Source organism: Megalopta genalis, chromosome 4 (genome assembly GCF_051020955.1).
Source record: "Megalopta genalis isolate 19385.01 chromosome 4, iyMegGena1_principal, whole genome shotgun sequence".
Classification (NCBI taxonomy): Eukaryota; Metazoa; Arthropoda; class Insecta; order Hymenoptera; family Halictidae; genus Megalopta; species Megalopta genalis.
This window is the reverse complement of record NC_135016.1, coordinates 2,084,336-2,099,564: the sequence shown is the minus strand read 5'-3', so window position 1 is coordinate 2,099,564 and position 15,229 is coordinate 2,084,336.

Below are 15,229 nucleotides of genomic sequence, written 5' to 3'. Positions count from 1 at the left end.
ATCTAGTAATTTAAATGAATAATCACTGTACTCCTTTTACTTCCACTTTCGATGCATCCAATATTAACCCTTTGCACTCCAATAAAAGACTCCTACCATTCCTTAAAACAATTTTCATACTATTCAATTTATTTACAGTCGACGCGTTGCTAGTACCACCATTCCATTATCCGAACACTGATTTTGTCCCCGATTAGTTGAGACAATCGAGTTTCCACCGCGAGTGAAGAAGATGTACTTTTCGGAGCTGAAATGGCAGGGATATCGCAAGCGGTTAATAAATGGGCGGAACCGGCGAAAATATTGGGTACAAACAGAACGATGTACCTCGTTGGGCCATTGTTCGGTGCGAAAGGGAATGGTTTACGACGCGTGACACTCGGGGCATCGAAGTCAGAGGGCCGATGGTTGCGCCGCATCGGGAATTTGAAATCGTCGGCGGATCTAGACGCTAGGGAGATAGGAGGGTATCGTCTGGAACTCGGGGAGCCCGGACAGATCGGCTTCTTTTTTGACGAGAGGGGACCCGGCGAATCGAGACGAATAAATTCCGCTCGTGACAAAAGGAGAACGCTCTTATACGAACCTAATAGCCTCTGTTGGCTACCGCGAGGGACACACACGCCGAATCTGTATTCCTCTCTCCTGGAACCTCGACGAAATAACGACCCGACGTCTCTCCTCTCCTTTCCGCTCCTCTCTCTCTCTCTCTCTCTCCCCTCCGGCCGGAGACAGACTCGCCCTTCAATCCGGCGAAAGGTAAAACCCGCGCAGGTGGCACGATCTCGTCCCCGGAGCGAAACCCCCAAATTCCGTTTCCCATAATTTAGTGGATCATGCAAATAGCGGTACAGAAATTTCACTGAATACCTCCGCGACCGATCCTATTGTCCGCCCCATCGTCCGAGCCACCGCGTTTCATAGAAACGAGCGTTCGTCACGATATGCCTTTTTTTGCTCGCGACGAGAAATTTTGCAAAGAATGGTAACGTCGACGATACCAGGATTCCCTGTCCAGCGAGCCGATAACGCGTCTGAACCGGTTAAATCGAATTGTAGTACTGTAACCTCTCGTAGAAAGATTACTTTAAAGAGCCGAGTCGCTGGATTCGTTTGAAAAAATTAGTTCGTTGTACTCGGGAATCCGAGTCAGAATCCCATCGGACGAGTCCGAGCGTTTCGTCGGACGCTGTGTCCGAAGCTTAGCGGGAACTTCTTTCGGTCGTCCGGTATATTTAGAATCGGATCGGAAAAAGGCGAAGGTGACTCGGGTTCTTCTGAACATCCGGTGTCCCAGGCAGCATTATTTCCGACCTGTCAGCGTCTTCAATCAAGGCCAGGCAGAACGGGGTCCGTGGAGGGAACGCACGCGGTCCCCGGTGTGTCCCGGCGAGCGTGGCGCGGCGATCGGTGCGGGTCCACGGGGACCCCGGGGTCCCCGGCCGATGTAAATGAAAAATGTAAATTGGTCCGATTGCCCTTACCGATCGCGGCCTTTCGGCCCGAGAGACCTCTGTCCGTGAGCGGAAAAAAGATCTAAAACGTTATACGCGGGCCCAGCCGGGAGGAGAGAGAGGCCGAGGAGGGGGCCCGGGAGAAAAAGAGGAAGATGCAGCCTTTCGCTAGACTGAAGAGACAATGCCATTGTTTTTAGACTTCAAAGGGACCTGGCCGCTCGCGAACTGGGCCTTTGCTTTCGCCGTCGCTCCTAAATTCTTCTACGTCAAGCCACACGGTCCCCGTAACCGCGAATCCCTCTCGACTCCCCCCCACTCTCTCCTCTCTTTCCTTCCTTTCCTTCCTTTCCTCCGTACCCTCCTCCTTCCAACCCCCTTTTCTTACTCTCTGCATTATGTACGAATACTGCCCGAAGGGACGTTCGTTAACTCTCGCGAATGGGATGCGCTCTCCTCCGTGGTACAGTCCCTCCTCTCCTCTCCTCTCCTCTCCTCGCCGTTCCTTTCCTTTACTCTCTCTCTCCCTCCCCCTTCCTCCTCTATTCCTCTCTCACCCCCGCGAATCTCTTGGACGATTCGGGTGGATTTTAATTGGTCCTCTTAATTGGCGAGCAGCGGAACCGGGAACGGCTAATTATGATAAAAGTTCTGCGGGCATTATGAAGCTGAAGCCTGGAAGAGGGATCCATAATGGTTCCGTGGGTTTCCATGGCTATTACGCGCGCGAGAGAGACCCGATTCTTATTTTCATTTCTTCTGAAAATTATATGGGACTCGTTGTCCGGGTTGTATTTATACGGCGACTACCGGGACCGTAACCATGGCTTTCGTCGGCTAGGGAAAGTCGAGAGAGAGAGAGAATGCATTTTCTGCATTTCAGCGAGATTTGCTGCGAGCCTATGATCGTTGCAAACACTTGTACTATTGTTGATCTTGATCGTTTATGCGTGGAAATTGTTCAAATACTTGCGTGACTGCGGGTCTATGACCGGAAAAGAAACGATACAAAAAGAAAACGACCTTCTCGAGTCGTCTCGGACTAGGGAGACACCGCAAAAAAACTGCAGCACAATTTCTCAGCGGGACAGTACTCGAATCCTTAAACGGTAACGACCGTTCCCCAGTGGTCTGCGAAGGGTTAACCCTTCCAGCAGCCTTGCACGCCGTAAAAAAAAAAAGAAGAAGGGAGCCACCGATCCACGAAATAATCCCAATTACTCATCAAACTCCTTACCCGCCATCATCCCATCTGCCCAATTACTCTAACAACGGATCACCAGCGACAAGAATCGGGGCCAAAATACTGTTCGGCGAGGCAGGGTACAGAGGGAGCCGAGGACGAGCGTAAATGGGGGTCGGGTAGGAGATCGGAAGAAGAAACCGAAGAAGAAGAAGAAGAAGCAGAAACGAACACCAGACAAGAATCTCCGCAAAAAGAAGACGCACCCCTATAAGCGCAATCTCCCCATCTCCCCTCTCGCGGTAGCGGAGGCGAAACAAGCGGGAGAGAGCCAAGAACGGAGACAAGAAGGGTACGAAAAAAGGGGAAGAAAGATCGCGGCGAAGGGAGCGGGGCGAGGGCGGCCGAGCCAGGAAGGCGGAGAGAGGAGGAGGGAGGGCCGGGGAACAGAGACAGCCACTTTGATGCGCATCCGAAGAAGCCGGCGGGCAGAAGCGCGGTAATTGCCGCGCTGCCGCGGCCTCCGCTCCAATAAGCCATGCCATATGCCCTTCGCTGGGCTCGCCGGGCTCCGCCGGGCTCGCCGGGCCCGTGTGCCGAGCCGTGGCGTGGCGCAGGAGGGCCCCAAACCCGGCTACACGCCGCGTACGAGCGCGTACGAGCGCGAGCGAGCGTGCGCGCGTATGTAAATGCGTATTGTCTTACTCCGCCGATAAAAAGACCTCCGGCGCGCCTCGCCTCGTCTCGCCTCGCCTCGCCTCGCCTTGCCTCGCCGCGCCGCGCCGTGCGATGCATCGTTGGTGCAGCGCGGCGCACCGGTGATGCAGCGCGCCGCGGCTGCATTACCGGGCCCCCGCAGTATATTAGCCCTTTGATTTATGCCGGATCGCCATATAAGCCCTACAATGTCCCCGGCGAGCGGGCCCGAGCACACTCGCTTGTTCCAATCGCGAGACCAGACCTTAATGTCCCTCACCTCGCCGCAAAAACTTGTCCTTTTCGAAATTTCGTAAGGCGGCGGCACATCTGAGGCCTCCGGTAACGACTCAACCGATGCATCGCATCGGCGTGGGAGATTTTTCCTGCGCCGAGTTCTGCTACTTTGTTACGCGACCGTCTGCCGGAGGTCGGGCAATTAGATTCCGCAGAGTGCGAAGGACATCGGGAACTCGGATACCGGACTTTGGAAACGCGGTCGTCGATCCTGTCGCGCCTCGGCGAAGTCGCCGTTACATTTGTTCCTGCAGCATTTTTAACGCGTTTCCATATTCATAATTTAGCACTTCCACATCCCGCGCGGTCTCTGTTATCTCCCGTTCCATCGAACTTTCACGTCCCATTAGCGCGCAGTGTGAACGAAGCGCACGCGTCGCTGAGCTTAGACCCTGAGGAGAAGAGAGGAAAAAAAAGACACGGATAAGAAATGAAAAAGCGTGGAACGGTACGCGGCCACCGTGGCGAATGAATAATGCAGCAGGCCGACAAATTTATTAATTGCACGATCTGGATCCGCTGATATTCCCGGGAACATGCAAATCGGTCGGCGAACATTATTGTCCGGCATTGTTCGCCGCCTGGCTCGCAGCCATACTGGACGCCACGAGCGGCGTAAATCCGCCTCGGAAAGCAAAGAAAACTGCGGCTCTTAAATTAGTTAGATAAGAGTTTTAGCGCTGATCCGCCGCGTACCGCGGTGCCGCCGATTGTGCTGCCGGCAGAACGCCCCTAGAGAGCCGGGAGAGAGATAACGCGCTTAAACGTTGCATTTATTTTGTTCTTTCGAGCCACCTTCCGCTTTCGAATAGCCTTTTACTCGCCGCTCTTATAACCGAGAATTCTTTACGCCTGTATCCTGACGCCATTGAAATTGCTCGGGGCAGCACGCTGGAAAAGATAGATCCCGGATAACGAGAACCGGCGAAATTTTCCCTCTAAGGAGATGCATCGACCTTAAAAGAGCGAAGGGTGTTACAGAAATGTTCAAACCGTGTCGTCTGTGTTTCGACGCGGTGCTATTTGCGTTTAAAAACGGGGCTCGAGACGGTACTCACCAGGCTGCTTTTATTTCGAAGATTTCCGAAGTCTGTCACGAGTTGCAAGCGCGTTCGTCCAAGTACCGTGTCCGATCGTTACGGCATCGTCTAGCGGCGGAAGAATCGGATCCAAACAATTCACCTCTTCCACGGAGCAACTACCCTAGTCGGCCCGATCAGCGAGTCGCGTAGCAAAAGAACCGCGACGAAAGCCACCCCGGCGAAACGATCGCGTCGAAATAACCAAGCCGTCTTGGCTCGCCCCCTCGCGATGTCCACAAATCACCGGGGCTTTCTCGCGGTCCCGTCATCTCGGCTCTGAAAATAGACTTTCAGGTTCGCGGTGACACGACGCGGGGACGGTCGGAACGCGGCGGAATCCGGCGGAATTCCGCGCGGCCGTCCGCCTCTGTAAATTATAGCAGGACGTGTCGAACGTTTTCGCCGGACGGGTCGCCGCTTTTTCATTCGCCGGAGCCCGCAGCAGGATCCCAGAAAGAAGAAGGTTCGATGCGGGGCGACCAAAGTTAGAGAGCCGAGCGCGCGGATCCGAGCGGGGCCGAGCGGTACCGAGCGGAGCCGAGCGGACCGCGGTCGTCGGCGTCTTCCACGACCGGTAGCCTCCTGAGGACCTCGTTATCGGTACGATGTTGATATATGGCGTGCATGCTCCTCCATCCACGCCCTGCACGCTGCTCCGTGCTCTCTTTGCTGCGGCTGGCCCGGCCGCTGCGGCCGCTCCGGCGAGCGTGGCTCCTTGTTACACACAACGCCGCGACGCATCGGGCCCCTGGCCCCGACTCGCCGCTCGCCGCTCGCCGTTCGCCGCTCGCCGCCCCGCGCCGCGTCTCGCCGCGCGGGCCCGTTTCGCTCCGCGGATATTCAGCCCATTGTTCGGACCGCCCTCTGTGGCGGGGCCCGATGCCGGCCGTTCATGCGATACTGTCTTATTATAAGGCGGTAATATCGGGGCCCCTCTTGTCTCACACTTGTAGACACGCCGTGCACCGTTCTTTATTCCACCGGGCCACGGGTCGAACGTTCCATGGAAAAAGCGGCGAGCGACGGGCCCGGCTAGGACCCGCCGACGACTCGGGCCCCGCGGCCACCGCGGATTTACTCCGGCGCGGCGTTATAAATTCCGCTTCGGAACCGCGCGGAATATAGCCGCCAGTTTTCGCTCGGGCTCGTCGATACCTTTTTGCTTAATCCGGGGGACTCGGGGATCAGGCTTTTCGGTGGTTAGACACCGAGCTATAATTCCTGCCATCGGGCCCACGGTCCGACCGGTTGCCGCGATCGATTTATGGCTACGGAGTTGCGCGGCCAAGTTTTTTAGCGGACACCGCTTTTGGAAAAATGTGCCGGCTGTAGGAAACGCGCGCGAGAGGGGAGCTTTCATTTTTACAACAGATCTTATCTCGCGGCGTTTTTTGATAACAAATTCTTACAGAGATCCCGCGCATTGAAAGCAGAATCGGCGGATAACGAACGGACGCGTTAGGTGCTGTTCGACTTTGCGAATTTACGGAACAACGAAGCCCTCGAATCAATTATTCGAACGACAGCGAATCGCACGACATCGCGAAGTTCCTCCTGCGTCGCTCTTTTTCCTTGCGCTCTACCTGCATCCCGATCCATTAAAATCGTAACAATCGAATAAAGCAGCGCAATTTTTGTCAATTATCCCGGTTTCTCGTCCGGTCGTCCGTTTTCTAGGGTAACGATCGCCGGGCGGCGCGGGCTCGTCCTCCACCCGCGCCTGGGAATCGGAATGGCGGGACGGAAGAAGAAAAATAAAAGAAGTCGGAAAACGAAGTCGGCGAGCGCGGAAGGGGAATCCGAGGATGCGCTCGGAGAAAGTAAATACACGTACGCGGAGGGAAGGAACGGAAGAGAGGGATTCATGAATGAAATTGTAACCTGCTGCGCGCGGCTCTACGATAATGTCCTCTTACGCAACGCGTCATGATCTTCCTGTCCGTGGGTCAACGACATCCCACGAGGCCTTCCACAATGAGTGCCGGCGTTATGGAGAACACTCGACACTATTCTGTTCGTATTTCTGTTTCACGAGCTACGGTAGAATCTCCCTAATCGACGCTCGGATCGTGCAGAAAAATGGACAATTCAGGAAGAGGAGACACGGTTATTCGAGCCTCGCGACTCGTTTTTATACTCGTTGACGATCGGTGACTGTAAGATATCTAAGCGATTGTTTTATCGCGACGTATGCTTGAGAAACTAAGACTGCATAAACGCGCGTTCGAAATCTCTGCAATTGCAAATTCAAAGGAAGAAATATTTTAAGAGAATCATCATGGTACGCGAGCATTATCATCGGACTAGAATTGAACAGAATCTACCAAAGAAGGATGTTATTCATTCAATTTGAAATTCAAATGTAATCTTCATCTTTACAAATGTACAATAAATGCGGGCTTCGGACATCTTGTCGGAAGTTGTTAATACTTCGCCCGCGAAAATGGTACAATCAGAAGAATCGATGAAGTTACGAGCCTTCTACTTCGCGCAAGACCCAAAAGGAAGAAGCCCCGCACCTCGCGTCTTGCCTCGGAAAATCGCTATCGAAGATTTGATCGAGAAACTGAAAAACTGCTAATTATCCCCACTCGGAAGACCGCGAAGTTCACCGACAGATAACGTGTTTGTTAACTACGATGAAGTTCTTCTAGCCAGCGTGACTGCCGAGAGCTACGGCAAGGACTAAAGGTCAACGGGGTAAAAAGCGGCAGACTAATTAGCAACACATCGCGCGGCATTTTTTCTTCATATTTCGCGTGCGCAGACACCGTGCGTCCTTTTACAAGCTGCAAAAGCCGCCATTTTGGTTGTCACGCGACCCCGAACCCGCACGGGGCACGCCGGGATCATTAAAACCATTTCGTTCCCGTCAATGAACCCCGCTAGACTCTGTCGGCGGCGCGGCATGAAACGCTGCTCTACAAAAACGGAAGACAGGAAGGAAGGAGCAGAATGAATTCATAGAGATTCTCGGCGAGTAAACAACTTCACGGTTACTCGCCGTGATAAGCTCGTGCAGAGAGGAAGAGAACGAGAGGGGAGGAGATGTAGAGAGATGGAGAATAGAGAAATAGAGAGATGGGAGAGATCGAGGAAGAAAAATAGAGAGAGAGAGAGAGAGAGAGAGAGAGAGAGAGAGAGAGAGAGAGGGAGGGAGAGGCGGTAGGCCGGCGCGATGTCCGTGGCCGCATATCATTTAGGGATAATTAATTATTTAAGGCAGACGCATGCGTGCTCGGAGCCGAGGCCGGCTACTCGCGGATAATGGTACTTAATGCAACGTAGAAAAGCTGGTGAATGAGTTGCGTGACACGTAGGAGGTTTGCAGGGCCTCCATGCGAAGATCCGCGTGACTCCGCGCGTCTTGCTCGTAGGTACCTGGACTTCCTGTCCGCGCTCACATGTCCGACTCCCAACCATTATAGCATCATCTACTACCGGTGCTCGTTGTGGGAGAGTAAGCATCGCTCACACGTCACGTTATGTTACGCGACCGGCCGGCCGGCCGAACGACGCCGACGCCGTCGACTATCCTCTCTCATTCCGCATCTTCCTCTTCGGCGTCCGCGAAGCACCACGCTCCACCTCCTTCTGCCCCGTTCCTTGCCTCCATTCACCGGTTCGCCCGCCTCCATTCACCGTGGGCCCGTTCGTGTTCGTCGTCCGCCAATTCGCCGACTGACCCAAAGTGGATGCCAGGCGTCTTGATTTTTTGCCGATTCGGAAGGAAATCGCTGGGATCCCTCGCGAGCGAACCACGCGGCACGCGATCCTCTTTTTAAGACCTTCGAGCCGGACGCGGTAGTAGCTGTCTCCGCTCTTTCCGTTCGCGGCCGAGATTTACGGATCGGTGAAATATTATTTCGAATGGTAAACAGTAAGCTGGCTTGGACCGAGGCGAACGTCTTGGAACCGCGATGTCGGAGGAGATTGTCTCCGATTGGCGACGATCGCGTCCACGACGAGGTTTAACCCTTTCCAGCGGCGACTCCGAGGCACCAGTGAAGTTCTAAGATAATTTTTACATCGACAGAGTTTAGATTTGAAAGAATTGTTGAAAGTATAACCGTCGTGCAAGTCGCAAGACTCAATTTCGCGTGCATAAAATGCACTTTGTCTTATAAAATGAGTATACTATGAGAAAAGTTACTTTAGATATGTAGTTAAAATAGCTCCGAGTGCAAAGGGTTGACACTGCTTTACGTACAGCGCCGATCTCGCGTCGTAGTCCGCGGTCGAATTTTGGTCAGACGTTTGGCTAAGATGTTTCAAACCGTCAAAGACAGTTGTTGAGAGAATTATTTATTTGGACACTTGCAACGAGCATCGGCGGAATAATAAATGGTCTCGTTGCATAGAAAAACGTTTCATAGAAAAGTTCAACGCGCTATTACCGGTATGTTGGAAAATTGATGATGTCGCGAGACCTGCGGCGACTGCGACAGCGCGTAAATCCGCGTTAAAAAATAATGTTCATAGGCGATCCGTTCGAACGAACGCTCGCCGCGGAAAATAGAAATGGCCACCGGCGTGGACGCAGCGCGTAAAGCAATCTCGCGGTCTTCGAAAGGGGTTGAAAGCTCTGGGCGTCCATTAGAAGCCCGTTTCTGTAATTATTCCAGAGTCGACGGCAGCTCGATCAGCCGGTAATTAGACACTCTGTAGCGCGGATCGATCATCGCCGAGAAAGGACATAGCGAGTGCCAATAATTAGTAATAAATGGCCAGCCTCCGGGAAGCGAAGAGCGGATCGTGGTCCAAGAGGCGGCGACAGATCGCGGGAGGTTCCATTTCATGTGGCATGCACCGAAAAGAAAGAAAAGAGAAAAGAAAACGCGGACTGTGTTATTAGAGGGGGCCGTGTGTGTGTGTCCACGTCGCCGGAGGCAATTAACCCAGCTACCGGTTGTGCGACCGTCGCGGCAATTAACAACGTTCCTCACCTATTTGCCGTGGCGGCGGGTAGCCGCCGGTGACGGCCGCTGGCCGCCGATCCGACTATGACGTCACGGGACAGGTTCGATAAATAAATCGGTATCTGGCATTCAGGTCGAATCTCCGCGGCTCGATACGCGACCGTTCGTTCGATCGAATATCTACGGTGACCGCTACATGCTGTACCCGACGAGAACGCTCGATTGAAAGTAACGACCGGCCCCGGCGACGTTCCGCACGCATTTACCGTCTTGTTCCCCTGATCCTCGCGCACCGCGGCTACGCCACTGCGACGGTATCGTCCTGCCACAGTTTTTGCAAATCGGCCCTTTCGCGGATCCTTGCAAGCCGAATCGAATGTTATTTCTCGCGAGAACCGTTAAGGACTTTTGTCTAAATATTAAAGACATTATATCCAAACGTTCGCAATTATTCCCGCAATCGTTACCAAGTCGTTGTCACAAGCGACGGCACTTCTTGCAAGAACGAGCGAAGCTTCGATCGGCGACGATCGGATTAATCGGTAACGCGATCGATCCCTGCGTGGCGCGCGCAGGACGAAATCCGAGCGACGCTTCTGTCCCATAAAATTGCATCCGTGGCCAGGACGACAGGCACATTCGTAAAGCTAGCAGCCAGTCCGTTAAGCCGATTCACACGGCAATCAGCGGCGAAACATTTCCATTTCATTGTCGAACAAATGCTGCGCGGCTGGATCGGGCCCGATCGATCTCCGCGTTCTTTAGAAAGGGAATCGGGACTAGCGAGGCTGGAATATAAATTTCCCGGGATTATGTAAACGCCGCGGAGGATAGGCCTGGTAGGTTTGCAGAGGTAAAAAGGTAACGCACTCGGTGCCGAGGCTGCCGGGGATACCGAGGCTGAAGACGGAGAGACGGAGACGGCGACGGCGACGCAGACGGAGACGGAGACGGGGCCTCATAGTCCGACATACGCATTCGAGCGTTGGTTCAGCGGCGCGCGACACGCCGCGTCGCGAAGCGGCTCGTTTGTGGATCTCTCCGGCCGTTTCTTACGCGAAACACGCGGCCTCTCTCGCGCGACCGTTCGTGGGACCCACGGGCAACAGAACAAAGTTTCATCGATTCAATAAATTCCCATTAGGTCGATCTTGTCGGGATGTAAGGTCTCCCCGGTATCCGGTAACTGGTTTTCTACCGTTTGTAACCAGCGTCGTTCGCCTCTATCGCGCTCTCGCGCTCTCGCGCTCACGATCGCGCTCGCGTTCGCGTTCTCCCCGGGGCCCCCCCTCCGACGTAATATTATTTGTTAAATAATCTGTCGGCGCGGGGCCGGCGACATTTGTCGACGCGCGATTTACGATTCTTAATTTACGACGGGAAATCTGATTATCGAGCGCGAAACCGGCCATTCAGTCGTCACTTAATTAACTTTCCGGCTTGTTGCGCTTGTCTCTCGATATTGTGCGCTCCGTATGCCGGAGATTAATGGTGCCGGGGAGCATTCGTGAATTTTACACCGGAGGAATTGAGTTCTTGCCTGTGAAAGGCTTGTTAGCGACAATCACCTGGAAATTCTTTCTTCGGCCGGATACAGATTCGAATTGCCGATAGCAAGATGCGTGCCGTTGATACAGAATTATTCGCGAGGGGATAATGTTGATTGCCGAGCGGTTCGCGTTCGCCGTTTCGGATCGCATGCGGCGAGGAGAAACGAGATTTCGTGAATACGGCCGTATCCGGACGGCTCGCGTTTACTAAAAAATTTTGTAAACGACACGCTCTCGGAGAAACGTCGTATTTCGCGGTGAATCGAAGCGTCGACTTCGTACGATCTTTTTCACGTAGAACGATCGGACCGAATCCAGGATAATTATCTCGAACGTTAAATCAAATGAATAAATAACCGATGCAAAGTGAAATGAGATCCTTAAATTACTGCTGTTGAAGAAGCGATGAGCGTTCTGCGGATTTTTAGGCGAAATGAAAATTATTTGCAGAAATGGTACACAAGTATCGTATTCCTTCTGTTAATTGTCCGAACGAATTGAAATTATCGCGGTAAGACACTTAAATTCTTCGTCCAGCGATAAGCATCGTAATTGCGATTGAAAACGGTGGCTTGACAATAGGTCGAGACCACAAATCAAGCTCTCGTTGCGACACCCTCGTCGGAAAAGAGCACCAATTCCGTCACCGACGAAGCTCGCCGCGGCAGAAACCGCTCTCCGCGGAACCCGTGAAGCCCGTGCCGGTGATTCCAAGGTAATATAGCCCGGTTCGGTACCTCGGACAGGGTAAACAGCATCGAGCACGCAGGTATCCGTTGTCTCGGTTCCATTAGTCGTGCGTTATGCGCTGGCATGCCCTAGAAGGCGGCCGGTTTTCTGTCGATCGGCGAATAACGAAGTGCGTTGATGCCGCTCGCGGCTGCTCATTGTGGGAGCGGCTGAGTTACGGTCAGCCGCGATATCTTTTTACGCGAACACCCCGGCTTGTTAACGATAGAAATCCGATCGGTACAATACCATTATTTAGCCGGTATATACGCGCGGCCATTAGCGGCGACCGACTCGGTCGGCTCGTTCGACGGCTAATGATTTCATTTCGACCTCTCTCGCGCGCGGGGAATCGCCGCCCGTCTTAGCCGGGACGACGTTTCATCCATTTCAATCGCGGCTGCGTGCACGGCACCACCGGCATCGTTAAATCATCGGCGTTCCGATCGTCGTCGTCGTCGTCGTCGTCCCGCTCGGTATCGTTAGACAAGGTGAACCCGTACCGGCCGCGAGCGGGCCGCGGGTTACGAAACGACGGACAAATTGGACCGGCTATTAGATGCTTGCCTACTCCCGGTGATCGAGAGCCGACAGACAACAAGTAGAATTGAATTTTTCGCTCGCGGTATGCTAAGATCGATTGCCGACTCACGGATGCCCGAAGCCAGGTTGCCGGTCGAATCTCTGCTCGTATCCGGGACTGCGAACTTACCTGAAACAAAAGGAAACGTACGATTAGGCGTGATTTTATTTGCGGATTTTTATTCGACGAAGACTTTCGGCACAATTTTTGAAGTGCCTACGTTATCAATTTCTTTCAAACTGCGGTCAAATTCTATTTAAACCTTCCGTTACGCTTACATCGACGTCATGGGGGCTGCGCGTGTTATTCTAATAGCTAGAGGAGCGTACTCCGAGGGACGCGAAAGGATAGCTTGGAACCAGTTGCGCCGGCGTGTTCCCGGCGAATGTTTAATTCGAGGAATCCGTCGGACTGGTTCTATCCGTCTGGCATCCGTCGCGAAGTCGCGGGTAAAGAATGGAACGTTCTAATAAAGCCACCAAAGAAGGAACAGCGCCAGGAGCGAGGAGCGATTTAATCCGCGGCATCTCGTTTATCGTTCGCCTATGAAAGTTGACCCGGAGGGCCGGAAACGAGCGCTTACGACTAGCCGCGGCGCGGCGCGGCGCGGCGAGCCGAGCCGCGTCGGTGCAACCGGGATAAGACCGGGGCTGCGTTCTGACCTTTAATTAGTTACCGCGGGGCTGCCGGCGGAATGAACGGCTTCCTGGCCTGCTAAATAAATAAAAGAACGCTGCCCCGCTAGACGCGAGGCGAAGGCGAACGCGAACGCGAACGCGAAGGCGAGTCGGATGAAACAGTTGGCTCGCCGATCGCGGGGATGAAAGGAGAAAGAAGGAGGGAGAGGAGCGTAATCGAGGCTCGGCCCGCTGATTATATGCGAACGCCACGCTCGGTGGCTCAAGCAGATCGCGAAAGAAACTCGCGTGGAAATTCAAACGCGGCCGTGATCCCGACTCCTTCCTTCCTTCCTTCCTTCCTTGCTTCCTTCCTTCCTTCCTTCCTTCCTTTCGCGGTAATTAATTGCCACTAGCCGGCTGCGCCGCGGTCCGAATTTTAAACGCGACCGCGAGGCCGCCTCTCGATGGGATCTAATGAATCCTCGACAACAAGCCGGACGTTACACATTGTTAGAAATTGTATTATCGTTCGTTACCATAATTCGTTTCATTGCTGCGAGAACGAGAGCCAGAACCGTGTTTCGTTAATGATATCCTGTGTCGAGATTACGAACGCGGCCGTTAGAATGCCGCACCGTTGCTTCAACACCGAAGAAGAAAACGTTTTTACGACCGGCCGATGGACACTCGGATTTTTGTGTACGATCTGGGATACGCCGTGATAAAGAAAGTTATTTCGTAAGGGACATTGTTAGGCTGCGAAGGAAATATTGTCTGCATTCGTTGCAAGAAACGAGAGCTAAACGTGTTTCTTGGTTTAATCGTATCGATAACTCGCAACCAGTATATTTTTTAATAATATTTCTATTGTTCTACAATTCATCTATTCATTTTTATCGTGAACGTATAAAATCTGCGGTTTAATCATTATAGTGTTACGTGCCGAAGACAGAAACTGTGATTTTAACCCTTTGCACTCGAGTGACGACTCTGAGACACCATTAAAAAATTGTTACATCACGTTTCAAGATAAAGTTTAGATGTAAAAAATTGTTAAAAGTCTAATTGTTGTATGAGTCACAAGACTAAATTTCACTTACATAAAATGCACTTTGTCATATAAAATGGAAATACCATAAGTCAGAAAAATTAATTTAGATTTACAGTTAAAATGGCTTCGAATGCGAAGGGTTAAGATGATGTATTATATATCTTTTCATTTATAAGAACACTGTGGATTTTAAGTATTAATCAGGGAAACGAATAGCAGGAATAAGAAACAGTATAAAAAATACAAGAAATTTTTTGTCGATTACTTTTCCAACCCTCTCGCATCTCTATCGACCTAGCAAATTTTATCTTAATAAGCTTGCACGGTGGTAAATAAATTTGCGTACTCAACAATCGACAACGTCCGAGTCCAGGAGAATTATCTCGAGATTTCCGTAATCTTCGGTAAGAGGAGCTGACAGTTTGATTGCATCGTGGGTATACGTACAGTGTGGTCAGATGACAGGAGGCGTGTCTCGCTACGAATTTGCCGATGGCGGGAGACACGATTGCACTGGTTTCTCACTAGCTTCTTTTCCGCTGCGTGAGAAACACGCGAAATGTACGCAGGACAGCGAGTGGAAGAGAGAGAGGATCGTTGCGGAACGAGGAGGACGGGCGCCGTTGTCGCGTGTGGGAAAGATCGTCTGGAAATCGCTAGTGTGAAATTGCTCCTGGTGACGGGAGAATGAGAGGAAGCTAAGTCGAGTCTAGTCGCCGGTCGATGAAACGATCGGGGCTATTGCTCCGTATGGGTCTGCCAATTAGTACTTCGCCAGCTTCTGCAACGCGTCGCGACGTCGATGAAGACTTTGAGGCATTGTTCTCGAGCACGATACGAAATTGTCATCTTCTTTGCAATGTTAAACAACTTGGATTCTATGTAAATGTCTGTAGGAATTTTTTTCAAACGAGCGAATCAAGCCATCGGAGTATTTTATACGGTCTCTGAGACTTCGCTTCTGTAGTTGATAGATCATTTTCTTCAACTTCATCTTCTTGCTCTGATAACGCAACTGCGACAGTGCTCGTTCTTCAGCGTCGTCCTGCATTATTATAAAACGAA